This window comes from Mycteria americana, chromosome 2 (genome assembly GCF_035582795.1).
Source record: "Mycteria americana isolate JAX WOST 10 ecotype Jacksonville Zoo and Gardens chromosome 2, USCA_MyAme_1.0, whole genome shotgun sequence".
Lineage (NCBI taxonomy): Eukaryota > Metazoa > Chordata > Aves > Ciconiiformes > Ciconiidae > Mycteria > Mycteria americana.
The window spans coordinates 165,756,866-165,779,574 of NC_134366.1; positions in this window are offsets into that span (position 1 = coordinate 165,756,866).

A 22,709-nucleotide genomic window follows, 5' to 3' on the forward strand; every position below is an offset into this window, starting at 1 on the left:
TGCTAGTTTTCTCTTACTCTTCAAAGTCTTCCTTTAAACTCACTTCTTCCACTAGGCTGACATGCTTTAACTGGTCACAGAAATAAGTGCATTAGAAAGGCTTATTAAAAAGTACTCAAAGATCTTCTGGGCATAAGACATACAAAGTGCTGGATTTGGTTTATATTTCCAGTTTATATGAACTATAGTGCAATCAATCCATCATGGCCTTATGGAAAGAAGAGAATGTACTGACCTGAAGAAATGGCTATGATGCACTAGGGAGTGTATAACAATGGCACAAGGAGTGTATAGCACCTTGGACAAGTCTGTCATGTCTGTCTGATCTCCTTTCCAGAGCAAAAAATATGTCCCAAAGAAACTAAGCCTCTGCTTGGTGAGAGCTGTGAACATACAAATTGTTTACAGTATCAGCTTGTTTGAACTGGTATGCAGCATTTTGAGTCTAGTAGCTTCAGGCAAAAATGTTTAGATGCAAGCAAATTGATATAAAAAAATAGGATAGTGTTAGAGCAGGGTTATCAGGCATCTCAAAGTATTTATAAATGTTTTACATGCACATCCCTGCAGAGGCAAGATGAAAAAGGTGAAACAGATTAACAGCCAGGTGACAAACTAGATTATTATCTGCCTTCAAGACTTCTGAACTGAGAGTTATAATCCACTGCCCTCTTTAAAACTGCAAACCCCAAGGTTGGATAGGTTTTCCTCCCATAACTGATCTCCGGAATCAATTCAGAATATGCCTTTCATGGCTGACAACCCAAGTCCATGCTCCAATACATTGCATGCTGCAGGTTTTGCACAGGTATTACCTAGACTATGCACACATGGGACCTGCAAGAACTTCTTTCTAGCACAGCTAATAAGTGGGTCTTTTATCCTTACTGTGGCTAGTTATTACAGAGAACAGAATCAGGTGCTCCTTAAATAGACAGGATGGCTTACTACAGCTGGCTGATGTGAATGCATTAGCGTTGTTCTGCTGCAGTTAAGTTTTTCTCAGTGTGCACAATAACCCAAGGTAGCAGCAGGCAGGGTTATCTGCACACAACCACCAAAGGCAGAGCTGTTTCCTTGGTTTTAATGTCATTACAAATTTAATAGAAAGGGCTGCACAGCCCACCCTGCTGTGTATATTTACCATGAGGACTAGGCTTTCTGGTTAGCTAATATAGTCTAGATTGCATGTGTTTCCACTTGAACTGGAACAGGAAGACTTCTATTATGCTGTCAAAGTATTTTCACAAAATATTCCCTTCTGGTTTTAATTGGTCTCCTTCACCATGCACATACTATCGGTTTAGCCTGTTTGTATTCCACCTACTGTTATGTGAAATTATTTCATGGATGGAGTGAATTCCCGATAAAATATGCATGAAATTAACTGCCCTCTTTCTCTCATTAACAGTAATAGCACTTATAGCAAATGATTTCCCATCCAGTAAGATTATTAAAAAAAAAAAAAACAACCTGACCTGATTTTATAAGGAGCCTCCATTTCCTCTACAATTTTTATAAAACTAACATATGAGTATATGAATAAATGGCTTGCTGTCTGTGTGTTCGTTCATATGACTCCTCACTCTGGCATGCTGATTTGATTTACTAATTGCAATCATTTCACTGTTTCTTTTCCACAATAAAGTGCCCTTGATAAAGAGACTGTCAGTTGCATCTTTTGTGGTTCTTTCAATAAGGAATGATGGCAGGATAGCCAAACCTGGACAATCTGCAGAGACACAGTTTCTCACTCCACTTTGCTCCAAATTTATGTTAACATGTTTGAAACATTTCAAAAGCTGAAATATTGTCTCGAACTTCTAATTTTTGTGGCAGGCTAAACTTTAAATTTAGATTACAAAGCGGGTGGGAGTTTGGGGAAATCAAGCCATTCAGACGGTAAGAGCTAGCGAGAGTGACAGCATGCAAAGGTGGTCACAGTGGCTTCAGAAGGGGCCTCATTGTAAAAGCCCTGCTCCTTCGGTAATGTCCATACCCCACACAAAGAAGGCAAAAACCCCCCACTGGAATGGCCTGTGCCAGGCATGACTTGAACTGTGGCTATTCCCTAACTGTGCCTGCATATCAAATGGACCCCTTGGTACGCAAGCGAGTGCAAGAGGTGATGTGCACCAGATAGGATGCTGAAGGAGCCTGGAGACAGACTTCTGTTCTTGGCTCTGCCCTTAATATTACTAATTGTACTATCACAAAGCCTAGAAGACTTGTTTTTTTCTCTGGAGTCCCTTGGGCAACACATTGCCCAGGCACAGATCACAAATATGTCATTCCTAAGGAATGCATAACATAAGTAGAAGAGTGGATGAGCAGACTTAGAGCAATGGGGAGCACAAGCGAGCAAATTCTGGTTGGCGTGCTTTACCATTTGTCAGTGGCTTGGAACAGAAGTTTTTACTGGCATTTGGTTCTGTGGAGCAGCAGCTCTGTCATACATTTGAGCATATGGGACTTAGTAGGCACTGCTGTCATACGACGATCGTTTCAGAATTTAAATAGGTGACACTAGAAAGATGGTGAACAACAAAGTGGTTATTAATTGAACCAGTCAAGTGAAGTTATTTGTTTTATGAAATGTTAACTACTGTCAAGCTTTAAAATACAAGTTTCCCCAATGTTTTTAGGGCTAAAAATGTGTCTACAGGTGTGCCAATAATATAGTGTAGAACAAAAGCTTTAACATCTCATAGAAATTCATTAACAGACACATTTCTTGGAAGCTGACAAACAACCTCAGACCTGTTAGTGGGAAAAATGTTAGCAGTTTGTTTTTATTTTAATGGGAAGAAGACATCAGAGAGTTTCTTTTGCAAGAACTTGCTCTTTCAGAACAGTGCGTCTTTTGCTCCTAGCACTGCTCAGTGGCCTGCTGCAGCATCAGACATGTTGGGATTTTCGAGCACTTTTGGTAGAAGAAAAAAATAGACTGGAAACAATCAAGTCCTGTATGGTGCTGAGTGCTACTTTACAAAAGCTTACCACTGTCGTGTTGGGTTAAAGTCAACAGGAGGTAAAAGCAGTAAAGCAGATGTGTTTTGAGGCCTAATCATAAAATCTTAAGCCAGAAACAGTTAAGTCAAATTTCCAGCTTTGAGACTGATTCAGCCCCTGCACTCTGGTGAGCAAATTTCAATGGTGTGTTGCATCCTACCCATGAGTGACAAGCATGACTGAGTCAGGTGGTTAAACTGAATGGAGTCTCTTTGTGTTGCCAGAGCAACACAAAATTCAGCATGAAGACCATGACCCAACATTTGGGTTTTGATTCTCCTCTATAAAATGTACAAAATAACACCTACTTCAGCAAATGCTCCTGAGTTTATTAACTAGTGTGTGCATTCAAAGTGCTGAAGAGAAGCAGAGGTTTTATGCTTGTTATCAATTTTTTATTATTACGGAGAAATATTTAAATAATAAACTTGCATATTAAATGGGAATTGAACACAGTGTTATAGCAATCAGCAAATGGCACCAGTTCCCAAATCATTATGTTAGTCTGTGAACCAAAACTCAAGGGCTGGAGTTCCTCATAATTGAGTTAAGGTGATTATTTGTAGCTCTCTGAGGCTCAGTGCATTCACCCTTGGTACAGAAGTTCTAGGAGCAGCATCAGAGCTTTCCTTCTTTTTTGGTCTCAGGTTCAAAGTCCTGAAACAGAATTTTCCTTTGGCGTCGCATCGTACTGAGGTTCATGGGAAAGGGGGTTGCCCTGCCTTTGTTTAAGTGTCATCATGGCTGGACTGATGTATATAGGTGAAATAAGAGTCCATTAGAATATACTGTGACACTGTCATATCACATTGGCTTCACTGGCCAGCCATCAGGTAATCCTAACACTCCAGTCTTAGTGAGGAACGTTTTTCATGTAAGAAGAGACATCTGACCTGAGAGAACAGGCAATAATATTGCATTGCTAGTTTTCTGTAAGTAATGGTGAAAATAAGATGTCTGGTAAAGCCTTGAACCTGAAAGGAGATGTTATGTCCATAGCTGATGTAATCTTGTGTACTCTTACTGATGTCAGTACTCAAAGTTATTTTGGGTACTTAACGTTAGGCGTGGATGTTACTTTTCAATTGCCTATTCTCAGCTATATTGTGTGTAGCCTTATTAAGCTCCTGTACATTTTGGGTTTGTCTGTTGTGTGGCATCTTTATTTTATCACACGATATCACATCTATTTCTGTGATGTAACATTACAGTGTAACATTTGTTACTCAAGTGAACCTGTTAATAAAAAAAGGGATTGTTTAAGAAATGATTGATTATTAGTATGGGCAGCAAAATAAAATAAATTGGCTGCAGGAAGTGCTCTCTGTGAAAGAAAATGAGTTTGGTGCCTCTCCATTAACTGTTTTTCACAGCCAGTGGATGGCTAAGTGCCCATTTGTCCTTGGAAATAAGTGTGACAAAAGAGATTAGAACACAGCAGTTCTTTGAGGAAGTTTTTGCCTAATAAGAATGCCTAATGAGGAAGAATCAGCAAATGAATCCATTTGAGATGGTGATTAGCAATGAGAAGCAACATGGTACCCTATAAAAACGCGTCAGTCAGAAATCTCAACTTCATGAAAATAGTTACTTGTGGCTTTTTCTAGAAGATCAATGAAAAGCCTGTCTTTAGAGACCTAGAGACCAGGTCTTTAGAGACCTGGTTCTTCCAACCCCACCTGCTCCTTTTTTATTTTGCAGTAAGTCTGCCTTAGACAAAAGAGATACTAAAATAGGACCTTTTATAAAGTTTATAGACAGACGAATTACAGAATTATGAAACTTGCTTTCCACATGAAACTGTAAAGCTTTGTTAAATGCAAATAGGACTGTCAATGACAAAAAAAGGATAATATTGGTGATCTGTCTTTTTCTCTCATTGTATAAATATGGCTGAGTTCTGTGGGATAGGGCTGTGTGTGTATATATATATACATATAGGAAATGTTTATGTAAGAAAGATGCATCAAATGGCTTGTGTTGCACAGCATTTCTGTAGGAGATTTTATTTTCTTGGTCAGTTGCTTGATTATTCCCCAGCTCACCAACATGAGCATTCCTGTCACAGACCTTCAATCAACATCTCCTTATGAATCTGTTACATTTTCAAATGAACAAGGGAAGAAAGATAAACACATCAGCTGAAAGTAGCCAAACTTTGTATGTGACCAGTTTATGGAACATGCAAGATGAAAACATGAAGGAAAACAATACACAGGTTACATAATTTGCCAAAGTGCTTCCAGCTATCAGCAACTACATAGCAATCACTCTGTTGTATTGCTTCACCAAATCTCTTCTACTTTTCCTTTTCAGTAATTGTAGTTAATTCTCTTTTGTCTCCTTGATTATTTTATTTTCTGACTTAATTGTGTTTTGCCTCGTGTTTTAAGTCATGCTATAGCTTCTAATATTTCTTTCACTGTTTCCATATTTTGTTTCCTCTATTATGAAATTTTCAATACAGCTAAGATTTATTTCTTAATGTTAAATATTTTTCAGAGAGGAAAATTATGTATACAGGCCATGGTCCATTTTTTCACAAGTAGCTTTTCAAAATGCCTTTTAAATAGCCGTCTGTCTAACATAGTTGCTTCTGCTTCATTTAAACCCTGTGTCTGTAGCTGAACAAGTAGAGATTTGAATACAAAACATCACCTGAACAGAAAGAAGAGGTGTATCAACTTTGGTAAACAAAAGAAAACATTTGAAGGTTAAGTGAGTTTTTTAAAAGTTCTAACAGAGTTATATTTTTATGATCCAGGGAATACGTTTACAAAAATGAGAGACCTAAATGAATGGCAGACCAATAAATCATAATCTGCCATTCTGCCTAAATTCATTTCAGTAAAATTGCTGTGCAGAGACATGGGATCAGTCAGGTCCACGCAGAAATTAAATTAGATACTACTTTTTTTGACAAGCTGGATACAGTCATTAAGATTAACTATTGCTTTTAATTATGGTACTTGAATTCTTCGAGGCAAATCATTGACTTGCATTGTAGAAATTGCTTTAACTTCAGCTGAAGAGTCACTGTGTAAGATACATCTAGAAAAGAAACATGAGAAACATGCAAAAGATCTGAATATGTCTTTATATCCTACTTTCACGCAAGATTATAATTTGAGTGGTAAAAAGTGTGATTTGTCACCTGATTTCTTCAGATAGGTAATAGATACAAAGTTAGCTGATGGTTACCTTAAGTGTATAAACTGACATTGCTTTAATTTTTGTGGAATGTAAAAAAAGAAACAATGGACATGAGGTGCCGTAAGGGAAAATTTGCTTTAATGCAAAGAAAAAATCCTCACAATGATGGTGTTCAACACTGGAATAGTAACCCAGAGAAGCTGTGAAACTCCATCCTTAGAGATATTCAAAACTCAGCTGGAGGCCCTTTGCAACTTGGAGGCCTAATGAAACCTTGGCTCAATCTAACTTTGAGGCTAGCCCTGCTTTCGATAGGAGGTTGAACCAGATGACCTCCTGAGGTCTCTTCCAAACTGAATCATTCTATGATTTGTGGTCTCAGTCAAATCAACAAAAGTTTTTCCTGTAGACAGGGCTATACTTGCAGATATTTACCTTTTTCAGTACGGATTTTCAACTACTATCACTACCATATGTTGTATTTGCGGAAAAGTGTCATATCACAAATACAGTCCTTTTTCCACTCTCTATGCACATAGAAAGAAAGTTTTGAATCAATAACCAATGACCAGAAACCTTGGTGAGTTTGCAAAGCCCTTAACTCGTCAGGCTATGATTTTCATACTAAATATTTGTGTTATTCCATGAGATTTAATAGAAGGACCAACACCACCATATTAAAAGTAATGTCAATGGCCATGTTGTCCTAACAGTTGCCCATTCATAATTTACCTACTGCCATGCAGAGTTCATCTATAAATGTGACCAGTCATCCCCATGTTACAAAACATCTGAATTGAGTTTCTGAAATGTGAGTGAAAGAGAAATCTTTTGATTGGAGCTTGCAGCTTGTAATATACTCCTAAGGTTGTTGTCAGGAAAAGATATGGATATACATATATATGGATATACATATGTATGGTTATACACATATACAAGCTCGGTAAATGGGCTGACAGAAACCTCAAGTTCAACAAGGGGAAACACAAAGTCCTGCACCTGGGGAGGAAAAACCCCGTGCCCCAATATATGCTGGAGATTGCCCAGCTGTAAAGCAGCTTTGCAGAAAAGGACTTGGGGTCCTGGTGGACACCAAGTTGAACATGAGCCAGTAATGTGTTTTTGCAGCAAAGGCTAATGGTATCCTTGGCTGCATTAGGCAAAGTATTGCCAGCAGGTCAAGGGAAGTGATCCTTCCCCTCTACCCAGCACTGGTGAGACAACACCTGGAGTACTGTGTCCAGTTCTGGGCTCCCCAGTACAAGAGTGACATGGACATACTGGAGAGAGTCCAGCAAATGGCCACTAGAATGATGAAGGGACTGGAGCATTTCTCCTATGAGGAAAGACTGGGAGAGTTGGGACTGTTCAGCCTAGAGAAGAGAAGGCTCAAGGGGATCTTATCAATGTATATGAATACCTGAAGGAAGGATGCAAAGAAGACAGAGCCAGGCTCTTTTCACTGGTGCCCAGTGACAGGGCAAGAGGCACTGGGCACAAACTGAAACACAGGAGTGTCCCTCTGACCACACTCTTTTACTGTGGGGCTGGCTGAGCACTGGCACGGGTTGCCCAAAGATGTTGTGGAGTGTCAGTCCTTAGAGAGATTCAAAAGCTGTCTGGACATGGTCCTGGGCAACCAGCTCTAGGTGTGCCTGCTTGAGCAGGGTGTTGGACAAGATGACTTCCAGAGGTCACCTTTAAACCTCAACCATTCTGTGATTCTGTGATATGAGAGTGGTGGCACAGTACGTTGCAAACACTTGTTCCTTGGTTATAGGTTAGGGAACCACTCTTCATAGTGGGCAGGAATATGTGTCTAATGGGAGGCAAGGACTGGGAATTCAAATTAGATTGGGATTAAATTTTGCCAGATGCTGTCCTCCATTCTCATATCCTCTAGATCTTTTTGAAAGGAATAATATTGTCTCTCATCTTTCTGGTAGTCCCCGAGATATGTTGACGTTGCTACTTTCCTTTCTGATTTTCTTCCCCTGAAAAGTAATGTTGCACTGGCTCTGTGTAACTGTTTGGGAAATAAAATCATCTACATTTTTGCCAGAGGTGGATCCACAGTTCTGGGAAAATTTTATGGTCTATGAGAGAAGAATCTTTTGCCATTTTCTTCTTTGTTTTGTTTTGGTTTGTTTGAAAGAATAATTAAAGATATCAGGAGAGAACATGACTGTCAGATCTGGGGCTATTAAAAATATCACACGAGCATGTGCAGGAGTCCTGACAACACTGATGAGCTTTATTTGTTGATCAGTGCACTTCAGGGTGCAAACCTCTGCTTTCTGCTCACCCTCTGGAAGGGGCTGTCATGGAGGTACACTAAAACTAACTCAAATGAGGGACAAGCTCAAACAACTCTTTTATTTCACAAAACAGCCAAAACCACACGACAGAAACCAATGAGAAACAGGGGTAAACTGAAATCGATCAACGCTCCCATAACATTTAACACGTAACAGGTTCGAGGTGTCAGTCGCGGTATTGTTACTACACGTCAGTACACACAAGAATGATGATCCAAAGCGCGCACACACTCACTCACAAAGGGGGAAACGCTCTCTCCCTCGTGGGTACCAAGGAGATCTAATCGCTCCCCCGAGGGCAGAGTGAGGGCTCACTCAAGGATATATCCAGAAGAAATCACTCACCAAAGGAGGTGAGGGCACTCAATCCCAGGAAGTTTCCTCAGGTGGTGTCCCAACCCGAGGGGAGAGGTCCCAAACACAGGCCCGCTGCTCTGAGAAGAGCACTCAGAGGAGGTCTCCGGTGGCACCCCGTTTATACCCTGGGTCGGATCTGAGCTATGGTCATAACTGGTCACAATCTAGAAGCTTCTCTGAGCCAAGGGAACTCATTGGCGTGGACCCTGTCTGGTGATCAAGGGGTCCTGCTTCTACTGGTCCCCTGGCCGAGGTATGTACGTGCCAGGGGACACGGCAGAGCAGAAAATGTGCAAAAATGAGGCACGAAAAGCCTGTGATCGTCATGTTAAAAGCCCCCATCTTTATCGGGGCGGGGAGCAGATCTGTCACAGGGGCTTTGCAAATAAAAATAGTACTTACAAACAAGAGGATTGAGAGGAAAATGGTGATAACTAGAAATTCGATATAGCTTCGAGGGCCTTGAAATTTTAAAGCTTTTCTTTCATTACCAGGCAGAATCACAAGAGACATCTAGAATCTTCCATAAATGACATCAAGTTGGGCAGGAGTGTTGATCTGCTTCAGGGTAGGAAGGGTCTACTGAGGGATCTGGACAGGCTGGATCAATGGGCCAAGGCCAATTGTATGAGGTTCAACAAGGCCAAGTGCTGGGTCCTGCACTTGGGTCACAGCAACCCCATGCAACGCTACAGGCTTGGGGAAGAGTGGCTGGAAAGCTGCCTGGCAGAGAAGGACCTGAGGGTGTTGTTTGACAGCCGGCTGCATATGAGCCCGCAGTGTGCCCAGGTGGCCAAGAAGGCCAACTTGTATCAGAAATAGCGTGGCCAGCAGGAGTAGGGAAGTGATTGTCCCCCTGTACTCGGCACTGGTGAGGCCGCACCTCAAATACTGTGTTCAGTTTTGGGCCCCTCACTACAAGAGAGACATTGAGGTGCTGGAGCGTGTCCAGAGAAGGGCAACGAAACTGGTGAAGGGTCTGGAGCACAAGTCTTATGAGGAGCGACTGAGGGAACTGGGGTTGTTTAGCCTGGAGAAGCGGAGGCTGAGGGGAGACCTTATTGCTCTCTACAACTACCTGAAAGGAGGCTGTAGCGAGGTGAATGTCGGTCTCTTCCCCCAAATAAGAAGGGATAGGACAAGAGGAAATGGCCTCAAGTTGCACCAGGGGAGGTTTAGATTGGATATTAGGAAAAATTTCTTCACCGAAAGGGTTTTCAATCATTGGAACAGGCTGCCCAGGGAAGTGGTTGAGCCACCATCCGTGGAGGTATTTAAAAGATGTGTAGATATGGTGCCTAGGGATATGGTTTAGTGGTGGCCTTGGCAGTGCTAGGTTATTGGTTGGACTTGATGATCTTAAAGGTCTTTTCCAACCTTAATGATTCTATGATTCTATGATTCAGTGATTCTTTAATTAATCTTTAATTAATGCTGAGTAGGTATGCTCAGATGCTTATGAGTAGTTTGCAAGCAAGCTGGAATATTGTAGTCTATTTGTTGGGAAGCCTTATGAAGCTATACCATTGATCTGTCTAGATACTGATTAATTCAGGATGTGACAGGGTCTTCCTCCATCTTCCATCCTTAGTATTGCTTTACTTCTTAACACTGTTGCATCGTGGTATTTCAGATCTGGCAGCGTGATTAAGAAGTAGGAGTATATACCTTGTAGCTAATATTTTATTATAGTTCTCCTTTCATTTAGTCTCTGCCTTAATTAAATTGTAAGCCTGACTCAACAGCTTTCCAAATATATCTTCTATAGAGGAATGTGGGCTGTTTCCATAGCATAATGAGGAGAACGTAATGTGTGACAGATTTACTGCTCCTTTTATTTCAGTCGTTCCAAGCAGAGATATCACCTGTGTGGGTATATATCTCTGTATATATGTGTGGAGTTATATATATGTGCATATATATACTTTATATTTTATCTTTTATAGGGGGTATTGGCCCTAATTTCCCACTCAGTGCAAAATCATGCGCAGTGCAAGCCAAGGTTCTATGAAAAGGTGATCATCGGCTATGTTTCATCACCCTTATGCCATGGTATGAAATAAATTTGATGGTAACTGATTTTGGCTTATGCCACATGTTTGTGGCTGAGGACAAACAAGGTAATGGAGTGAATTCAAGCTATTCCTTGGTCTGGTCTGGCCTCCACACACTTACCAGGTCCAGAAGCCAGGTCCCCTGGCTTCTCCTGGATCTCCTGGCAAACCTGAGGCATTGGACTCTTCTTAGTTGACTATGCAGATCTGGCTATATCAGAACTAGCTGTTGAGGATCCCATTGCAGCTGATGAAGATGCAGTCCATATTGTCAATGGAATTTAGGAATCAATTGATCTGACCACATGCTAACATCTACCTTAAGACTAGATGAATTAAGACATGCATTTTTTTTTACTGAAAACAGGTTGTCCATTGATTGTAAGAGGTCATTAGAATGAGGACCTGCTCAGAGGTCCACACTGATATTTTTGACACCTACATTCCACCAGATAAATCCCACCCCAAATGTAGGAGGCTTCAAGTTGTGTGACATAGCTAGCAATGGAAGCCATTAAGTAACAGTCATTGCCTCCCTCACTCCTCTTCACATGTCCACCTTCATTAACCCACCACCAAAACACAATGTTTCCTAATTGGCAGATTAGTTAAACCTCAAGAATCACTTGGCATGGTCCACTATTGGCCAATCTAACTCTTCCCTCAAGGAGGTTCTGTCTGGAAACAAAAATGAACGATCAAAGACGTAATCAATAGCAAACAACATGGTTGCACTTAACCTTCTCCCTCAGCAACACACATACACATTGGCAAATATATATTGCCTCACTAATTCTCTTTGTAATGATACAAAAAAAATTCTAACGTAAAGCATACCTCCCGCCTTTTTCAATAACACATCAAAACATCCAGATTTACTGTTATTTCAGTGATGTCAAGTCTAGATAAAGTAGTATGTTTGATTGATAACAAAAAATTGAACAACACAAAACAGAATTATAATACTCCAATCCACACACTTTATCTCATCCCAGTCAATACAGCGCACACTGTGAATGCATTAAGAAAGCCAGCTGTATTGATCATTGTCAGTCTGACAAAGAAATATCATACTGTTGACATTAAATTGCAGATACTGTAAGATAGGTTATAATTATCAGAAAATTAATTTTGGACTTTTATTCCAAAATATTGCAAACTCCACGTCTTATTACCTGCTGTTTTGCATTATTATTTAAACAGTAACCAGAGGTGAAATATCAAGCTAAAGGATTTGATGCAATACACACATTTTGTTTCCAAACTTAAAAAAAAAGAACAACTTCCACTCCCTCTTGAAAGGAAGTAAACAATCACTTTTCATTTGACCTTTTGAAGTTAATTTATAATAATAATAACCAAATGCAATAGTACCTGATAGATGCACACAGACATCACAATTATGCACTGATGGAGATCAGGATTTGTGAATCTTTCTAAAACTTTGTACATCCTTATGGTATTTTGTTCAAACTGTTACCTGGAATTCCCTGGATGTCTCTTCAGCAAACATATTGCCATGTTGACACAAGACAAAACAGAGTCAATCCTTGTTTCTTGAGATGCACAAATGCCTATTAAATAGATATTTCTTTGTGAGTCTTAAGTGACCAGCTTATATATGGTTGATGGCTGATTGGGGCAGGGTGGGAGGAAAGGGGGAAGGGATACTGATCCGTCATGATTTTTTCTCATTGCTGTCTGCCCCAAAGAAATTATCAGAAATTATACACAAGCAGAGTGAACAGTATGATGATAGTACATTTCATGTTATCCAACCCAACTAGAACTGGTTAGAAAAAACATTTAAATAGTTACACATTTGTTTTCAGTCTCAACTGAGCCAACATTAATTAATAGATACGTGTGTATGTGTGTGTGTGTGTGTGTACTAAAGAACATGCAATTAAAATATGCTTTGGAAATGTCAAAACATGTTGTTCCAGCATGGTCCAACATTGATCAGCTTCCTTGACAGCTGGAGAGCCTCATAGGAGTTTCAGTTTGAATGCTTCAGGCTCCTAATCTCTCCTGTGGATTTGACTTTCCAGATGGACAGCACTTCCAGGGTATGCTATAATCTTATTGCTCCAGGGTTCAAACAAAGCAGGTCAGTGTACTGTAGCGTACTGTGAATTTCATTCAGGCCACGACTCTGACCTACAGTAGAAACCGAGTATAAGAGGCAATGACCTTCAACTTCCATGAAGGTGAACCTCCAGAGGGCTGCAGATTAATACTGAGTTGACACAAACTATTTCAGCTCAGTGTGACAAGCCAAATGTGTCAATACAAGTTGACACAACCCAAAACAGAGACAGGACAAAAATACCAAAATTTACATTTTCAATGGAGTGGACAACATTTTCTATCCAAAACCAACCAAAAAATCACCACAAAATTCCCCACCATCACTTTTTACAAATCCAACAGTTTCTCAGACATTGCTTTTTCAGGTTTTCAGTTCCATGGTTTCTGGACAGCTGGCAGAAAAAGGCAGCAAACAGCCTGACTCAGTGAGTCTTTCAAGCCTTGAACCAATCTTACAAGAGTAGCAGCATTAAACTTCCTAGCTGTGAATGGTTATATATTCTTTTGATCTTTTTCTCCTTCCCTAGCTTCCTTACTCTCTCTCATTCACGCACACATTCACATGCACCTACACTCCCACCTTTGCATTTTGGAGACCCTCTTGTGCACTCTCCAGTGTCACCCTTTCTTTCTTTCAAGCACAAGTTCACACACACACGCATGCACACACACACAATCCTCTATGTAGAGTAAAACTTCTGTACTTTTCTTTAATCTCTTTCGCTTAATGATAGCTAAATCTTGTAAGATAAAAGATGATCTCTCTGGGGACAACTGGAATGGGGAATATGTTTGCAGCTCATCTCTCTCCTTCATTCTTTACTGGAGATGATTAGGATTGTGGCAACTGTATTGCTCCCACTGAAAGCAAAAGGAGTTACAAAGCTATAACTGCTTGTTCTTTTTATTCAAACTTGGTTTCCCAAGATTGAATTCAATTCAAATGGGATGACTTATGAAGCATTCTTGTAATTATTTTACACCTCTCCACACCTCCAATGAAGACTTCTTGGGGTGTCAGGATTTCCATTTTTTTTTTGAGGTCTTCCTCCCCTATGTTGTGTTTATGCTTACCAAAGTCAAGTAAACACAAAGTACACCCTATTCATGCAAAACCAGACTCTGTTGTGTCTACACTTCCACAAAAGCAAACAAGGCCAATGTCCTCCCTGTCTGGTCCTAGGGATGCTCTAGCAAACATCCTGGCTGGTGTTTCAAGTATATCTGGCTCACAACGTGCCCTCCAAGGCTCTCATTGATGGGGTGGCAGGAAATGACACACACTTACTAGTCTTCCAGATCTTACTTCAAGAAGCAAAGCTCAAATTGCTGTGTCTATTTGCCACACTTGGGCTCTCCTAGATGTTCATGACAAGCAGGATCCTATCCATCATCTCCTTGTATGGCAGTACCAGCCTGCTACTCGGAACAACTGCCATCTCCACCATCAAAAGCATCACATTGCACTCTCACTATGGCAACACTGTTCATAACATTTATAGCATATGCTAGCTGCTGTCATGAGCAGGCCTACCATACCTGCAGCCTGCCTTACCACCACAGTTATGAGGGAAGTGTCATCCACATCTATTAACGCTGCTGCAGCATCCAACTCTGCCGGACAGTGCCATTTCTCATTGTGGGCTCCAACCCCAATACTTCAATCTGGGGCAATCTTGGAAAAGCGTGTATTGGCAGAGAGTCAGTCTTTCCACAAACCATCTATATGGGAAAGTGGGATGCCACCAACCATTCACCACATTTTTTCTTGCCAGGGATGCACACTTACTTCTGATAGCCACTGATTTGTCCTTCCCTTACTTCAGAGAGTGTTCTTTTCTTTTTCCTGGCAGCCAGCATTTGCCTGGCTCAACACTTAACCCACTATATATAAAAAAATCACCCCAGAAATGTAATCCCCTATGAAACTTCCAAGAGTGATTTCTAGAACATCATGTGACGTGAGGCCATGGGAGTGCTTCGGTTTTGTCTTTTGTTTGATTGGCTGTGGAGGTCCTGCCCTTGGCTTTGTGGTTAATGGTTAAAACTGTTTTATACTGGATTATAATTGATTGTGCTCAACAGAAATAAAGTTCATTGTACTTGTCAATAAGAATCTTGTCTCCTGACTCAATATCCTTTAAGATGATCAAATTCCAACCTTTCTCATTCAATACAATTATGCACAAACCAAGTGATTGAGCCTTCTTTTTTAGCCTGGATGCTGGAGAGCCTTTGTGATTTGGGGAATAGCCTAAAAGTTCCTTCAGGGAAGAAGCTGAGCGATGCCAAGGAAATAACAGAGAAAGTTTACAAAGCATACCACTGTGCCCTGGTCCCGTTCTGGAATGGAGTAGGAGGTTTGTTATACACAGAGAGCCAACAGGTTTTAAACTTAATATTGTACAGAAACAGTACATGGGTATTTGGAATAGGTGAGAGATCAGAGGAAAAATTAGTTGCTAGGCAAGATCATTGAAATATGCCTCCTGGTTTTTACAGGAGAGCAACACCATGTTCTTTTGGTGTCAACTCCACAGGTTGAACACAGCAATAGTTTTCTGTTTGGAAATGCACATCTTTCACCACCATGAACTATGGATTTTAACTCAGATTCAATTTTATCCGTTTCTAGTTGGGGGGGGGGGGGACAGGGCCTGGGGTTTTGGGTTGGGTTTTTTTGTTTGTTTCTGCATTTTTTCCTACTTCTTCATTTTCCACTTGATGCTGTTTGTTGGAACAGTGCCATGAAATACTGACACACTGTGGACACACCAGCTCTGATGAGAGACAGACCTGGGGCCATTCTGGTGCCCACTGGTGAGTGTTCCCTGGTACCAAGCTCAGTACAGAGCTGACCTTGAATCTGTCTTTTCCCTTAACAAAAACAGGCAAGATTTTAGCCCACAGAAAACCTCAGCATATCAGCACCATGCAGTCCATATCCTCACTGCTGGAAAAGACAGCTCTTCTCACAGTGTGAAGGAAATGTCTTTTCTTCTTATTCTGTTCCATACTTGAATAATGTGCCAAATTTTCAAGTTCTCCTGTTTCATAGTAGGAATCACTGCCCCAGTAGGAAGTAAATTACAAACCCCAACTCATTTCAGATAGTCTCCCAATATTGATTTATAGACGAAATCAAAGAGATAAAGGTGAAAACTCTAGAGCTTTTTACGTCATTCCAAAGGTCTCCTTCTGCTATAGTAAACTTCTACAGAATGATTTAAATAAATTGTTTGTATAGCTTACTCATTATTTACCTTTGGGTTTGTCCTCCAAATATACTACACATGTCTTACTTCTCCCATTTATATCCCTTTTTTGCAGTCTTGTAGGCTGCTTTACACAGAAGAAATAACCATAAAGCAGTGATCTTCAGAGGTTTACCAATAACACATAAATATTCATATGTACTCCATACTGAAGACTTGCCATTGAGTCCAAATACATGTATAATGCAGACATTTATATGTAATTTTCATATGAAAGCCCCAATAGAGATGAGACATTTTCATGCTGTCTTTCATTTAATACACTGAGCTTGAAGGTCAATGCTCTTTTGTTTTGCCTTTGAAGATTTATATTTGTGTTGGCTTTTTGTCTTTGCGTATAGGGCTCAGTCATAAAGATGCTTTAGAGCACCAGCCTTCTAGCTCAGGACACCTGGTTCCAGTCCTAATCTAGATCAAACACAGAGAGGTTAGTGGTCTCGTCATGCTCTCTAGTGGCTGCTTCTCTGCTGAGCAGCTGCCATGCTCCAGGGAGGGCCAGCTCTGGAGCAGCACTGATGCCGCAAGCCTACGCAGCCTGAAGCAAAAAGGAAAAACTGGAGGGTTGTTCTGGCTTGGATCTAGTCACTTCTGAACCATGTCTTAATCTCTCACCTCAAAGAACCAGAGAATAGATATATCAATAACAATTATACCAATTTTTTGGAATAATTTCATCTCATCTCTTCCTGGCTATATTCCCATCATTTGAAATCCATAATTAATAATGGTCAAACTGACAAAAAATCTGGCTAACAAATCTTTTTTTTTGGTTACTTACCTCAACCTTACCTAAAAACTGCAATGAAAAGAACTATCAAGGTTAGGGGAAAGTCCTGGCTGACTTCAGTGGGCTTTGAACCATGAAGCCAAACATACTTATGGTTCTCACTGGCACTAAATTTATAAACTGTTTTTATAAACCAGTTTGCAAACTGGTATGGAGCCCTTCCAAGGACAGATTTTTTCATACATTTTAGAATTATAGATTTGCTGCTGAGTGGGTCGTAGAAGTACAGACATAACCCAGAAAAGTTTATAAGGAAATTGGAATTGAAATCTTTAAAAATCTCAGAGAAAGCTTTGGTTCAAGTTCTGAGTGACAATGCAGATCAGAATTATTTTCTGAATCAAAAAAAAATGCAGTGGAATAAAGCTGAGATTCAGCAAAAACAAATGAATCACCCTTTTGATCATACCTCTAGCAGAGACAAAGTAAACTACTGTCTTAAGGAGACGATAGGTTTGCTTTTCAGGGTTACTTCAGTTTAATGCTAAAATGTCATGCTAGCAACATGGAGTGGCATCCTGATAGGGTGATTTGGTTGCGACTCCTAGAGAGTGAGTCCTGGACAGTGGCATAACCTCGCTTCTCCTACCTGCTGTAACAGCCTGTCCACACACTTCTTTTAATTCTCAGACACAGATGTCTTTCAACTACCCACCCTCCAACATTTCCACTGAGGGCATTTCCACTGAGGGCATGTGTCTACCGGGAGGGCACCCCTTCTCTGCAGGCTGCAACTGAATGGGTTTGTTGACTTTCTTCCCCCACAGTGGGGGTGATACTGTGGGGGCTTAAGATAGAAAAATAAAAGTGAGGCTTTCCATTTGTGGGATGTAGGTGGTCAAGCAAAACAAAAGCCCTTGTAGAAGTTTTACACGAGATACACAGATGGCTTCGGGGGTGTGGCAGACTCTGTTGATGTTAAAAGGATGAAGGAAGCCAAAAAAGACTTGTGACAGATGCTCTCAAGCTATGGAGTATTTAAAGAAGATTGCATTAACTTTATAAATGTTAGAAATGTTGCCTAACTAACTTCAAGTTTTTGTCAGTAGCTGTTTTCCCAGATAAATAAGACATGAGATGTTTCCTTCAAGATGAAAAAGATGTAGAGAGGTAATTAATACTGTTTTCAACTTTGAAACAACTTCAAGTGGAAGACATTTGAAGCTTCTTCTCCAAGGGACCTACCACACAGACTGCTAAGGCCTAAACACAAACGAAAGGAAGCTTCAGCCATTTATAAAAATAATAGTCCTGGCTGGGCACAGAGACATCTTCTAAAAACTCGCTATGACTAACAAGGACAAATCCTTCAGAGGCCTAAAAGTGCATAAAGCCTGAATCGATAACCGTGTTGGAAGATGGACGATCACCAAGTAGATGTGTAGGGTGGCTGTTGTCTTAAGATACATTTCCTATTAAACGATTTTGTCCTGCATAAATAGTTCATAACTTCAGGAGAGCTGGAGAGCTTGGACAAAGGTGGTGGAGCAGCTACTCACTTTGAGTCAGACTTGTTAAGAGTTGCAGGGGGGGTTTAGCTAAGGCCCAATTAAGAGCTGCTGCACTATGGGAGCCTGCCTCAAGAGAGCTGACAAGCTGGGATATCATAGAATCATAGAATTATAACATGGTTTGGGTTGGAAAGGACCTTAAAGATCATCTATTTCCAACCCCCCTGCCATGTCCAGGGACACCTTCCACTAGACCAGATTGCTCAAAGACCCATCCAACCTGGCCTTGAATACTTCCAGGGAGGAGGCATCCACAGCTTCTCTGGGCAACCTCTTCCAGTCCTCACCACCCTCACAGTGAAGAATTTCTTCCTTCTATCTAGTCTCAATCTACCCTGTTTCAGTTTAAAGCCATTACCCCTTGTGCTATCACTACATGCCCTTGTAAAAAGTCCCTCCCCAGCTTTCTTGTAGGCACCTTCAGGTACTGGAAGGCTGCTATAAGGTCTCCCCAGAGCCTTCTCTTCTCCAGGCTGAACAACGCCAACTCTCTCATCCTGTCTTCATAGGAGAGGTGCTCCAGCCCTCTGATCATCTTTGTGGCCGTCCTCTGGACTCTCTCCAACAGGTCCATGTCCTTCTTATGTTGGGGGCCCCAGAGCTGAACGCAGTACTGCAGGTGGGGTCTCATGAGAGAGGAGTAGAGGGGCAGAATCACCTCCCTCAATATAGTAAGGGGACTGGAAGCGTGGTTACCTTAGAAACTGGAATAAGAATTTCACTAAATTATTAACATGTCTGAAAATTAAGAAAAGACAATATTTCTAGTTAGTAGCAAACTAGGCTAAAGGATCTCTTTTCTGAAACAAAGACAGTTTTAGTAATAAGCAAGCTGAGATTTTTTTTTCCTTAGTCTTTGCCATAATAAAAGAAAGGCTCCAAGAAGGACCCAATACAGCGGTTAGAACCATTTTTTTTTCTTTTAACAGACACAAAATAAATGGTTTTTCTTCCTACATATAAGTTCTTTTTTACTGACCTCCTGGATTTTGCCTCCCTATACTTCTTCCCTCAGTTCAGTTTATTTGGGATAGGTTTTCACAATCTTGGCTATGGGAAGGATTTCCAGTGTCACTGCACCAGGGACTAACTAACTGCTGTCCTTTATGGTCTTTGGCTGGGTTCCTTCTCCTCCAGCAAGGTGCTTTGGACAGCAGGTATGCCCTGGAGAGTGCTACATGCTGTGAAAGGGGGAGACCATGAAAACCTTTGAAGTTGTAAAAGAGTAGAAGAGCTTTGCTAAATTAGTTCTTAAAATTCTAGTTAACTTGAGAAGGCAAGAAATGTTATATCAGACCCTCAGGTATCTCCCCAAACAGGAGGGTATTCTTTTTGAAGATAGTTCGTAACTGGAAAACTTGATTTCTCATTGCTCACTATGTCTAAAATAATTTTAGAAGATTTTGCACTGTGGGAATTTGAATTCTCATAAATGAGGAGTTATCTGCAGTTTTACCTCTCAAGACCAAATACTCAAAAAATTGGGCAAGAAAATTGTCTGTGTTTGAAGCCCAAGCTTGATGATTACCTACCTCACTGACAAAGCTAAAAATAAGAAGATTGACATAAAAGTACTTTTGGGCCAGCTGTACAGGACCTAGGTCCCTAGAAAAATAAAAGGGCAGAGGAAGCATGTTTCTGCCTGAGAAACATTGGGCTGATCATCAACAAAAAAGTCCAAATATTTGCCTGGAAATGTTTTCACAGCTTGATAATGTCGTGCTAGAAAGTCCACACTCTGAGTCTCTATCCAAAAGCAGACTTGGTGCATGAGTGTGCATCTTGCTGCCAGTGAGTCACCTGGAAGATTTCTCATTTGGTTAGAGTATCGAAGAAAGGGGCGATTGCAGTTTATCCTGTGCAGCATTACTGTAATGCCATAATTCAGGCAAATACTTCAAAACGTTGTGCTGAAGCAGTGGATTGCTACATTGCTCACTGGTTATTTCTATTGCTTACTTGCCTGCTGGATGCGTGTTTACAAAAGCTAATTAGAGTGGACTATGTTATTTACAGTGTTAGACTTTAAAAGCAGAAAGCTTACTGTATAATCTCTGCCTCAAGTGTGTTTGAGCAGAGATTATTTCAAGGGACCTGAAAGGAGCCAGCAGGAACAAACTCAGCAATTATTTTAACACAGTCCAGCATTCCTATTCCCTAAGTGGCAGTATGAAGTATTCCCATGCTGGTTACCTGATCCTGGATTATACAGAGTGGAGATTTCTTTCTGTATGTACCATATCACTTTAGGCTACAGTTTGTTTCAGACCACTGGGTTTCATGTTAAATTTCAATATGACTAACATATGTAACATAAATCAGAACTAGAAAAGGTCACAGTTTCTCCTTGTCCTTTCTAGCTCCTTCCATTTAAAGTTTAGGAACCGATTCCTGTCCCACAACAATTTTTTAAACTGTGTCTGTGGTTTCATATGATTTCTACTTGGATTAGTAAGACGTGAATCAAACCTGGGAAAGCTAAAACCTTTACCTTTTTTATGCTACAAAGGCAAAAAGCTGCAATCCAAATAATTTCTTTGATGGAAAAGAATCCCTGGAGAACATAAAGCTCTCTATCGTCTTCACCAGGAGAAGGTTATGTTTAGCAACCCTAAGGTTTCACTCAGGGAACCCTTGGCAGTGAAGGGAGTCAAGAAATATTAGAAGCAGATTCAGTCCTACTTTGCAGACAGATCAATTAGTGTTTCATGTCATGAAGTTTCCTAAACTTCAGCTGGGTCTCTTCAATATATGCCAGCTATGGTGATATCATTCATACTCAAACCCTAGTGAAGATGATGGGGAGCTTTATGTTCTCCAGAAAGGTCTTTATCAAATAATAGCACACATTTTTCACCAGGGCCTTCACAGGGAGGCACAGAAACAAACAAAAGAGGTTGGAAGGATTTGGCAACTCTGCTGGCAATATTGCTGTAGCCTCAGTGGAAATCCAGTTGGATCTAAACAATAATAAAGAACTGGAACCGTATAAAGCAATTCGGGATATTCCCATTCCCAGCCCACACGTTCAGTCCCAAATTCAAATGCCATAGATTGTACTCAGCACAGGGAGGAGAGTCAGAGGCAGGGAGGTAGGGATAAAATAATAATTTCCCTTCTTCATGCCTTCATTTTGACAATCCAGATTTCTGTTCCAAATTTACTCTTTGCTGCGGAGGTTGTAGCACAGAATGACATATTTAAAGGAGGGAAAAAATCTGCCACCAAGACCATACAAGAGAGGAAAGCTAGACTTTGATAAATAGGAATTTGCTCGTGTTTGTGCTTTCAGCACTTTACTCCAGTGAGTTCAGCATCACGGGAGCCTGTTTTAACAGGTTCTCACATTCTGCTTGGTGATATTAGGTGTGTGTAGGTGGAGGACCAGAAAATTTTGGAAGCTTTTCATTTTGAGCTGTCGTGGAAGCCAGTTAAGCCACTTTTGTTGATGAAGATTTAGATTCTTTTTTTTTTTGTGAAGGATTTGGTTTATTTTACTTGGTCTGCTTGTATATTAACATATTTGTTAGATTATGCAACTGATTCTTGAGCAGCTTTCCATGTATGTAGCAGTGATTTGCAACAGCAAGGTTAATAATTTATTAATGTTCATTTAGTTGTCCCAGAACATTTGGTGGGCTTGATTAAGATAATATTCTGGAGACATCTTGCTTGCCTTCCCCAATCCTGGAGAGCTTCCTTTTCAATATGAACTGTGGTAGCTGACTGTGCAGAAAAAGATAGGGCATGGATGTTTCCATGCCAGGCTGTGGAAACACTCCCCCTAACAAATATATTATATAAATATATATTTTATATATATACATATATATATAATTGGAAAACAGTCTTAGTTACTTTATGCAACACTCTGTACCCAGCAACTGCGTATGAGTGAGAGGGCATAAGGGCCTTGCCTGATGTGTCAAAACCAGGTTGGAGTACCATCCATTTACTTCTGGCACTGATGTGCTACAAACATTGCAGTAATGAATGATTTCCTTCAAGTGTCTGTGTGGAATCTTCTGAATGTGCATCCAATTTAATAAAGAAGTAACAAAAACAACTGCTCCTTTGAGGACTGTTCCCCTAACCAGTGCATATCAAAGACAGAGAGAAAGCAAAAAGTCTGAATCAAGATAAGTTGTCAA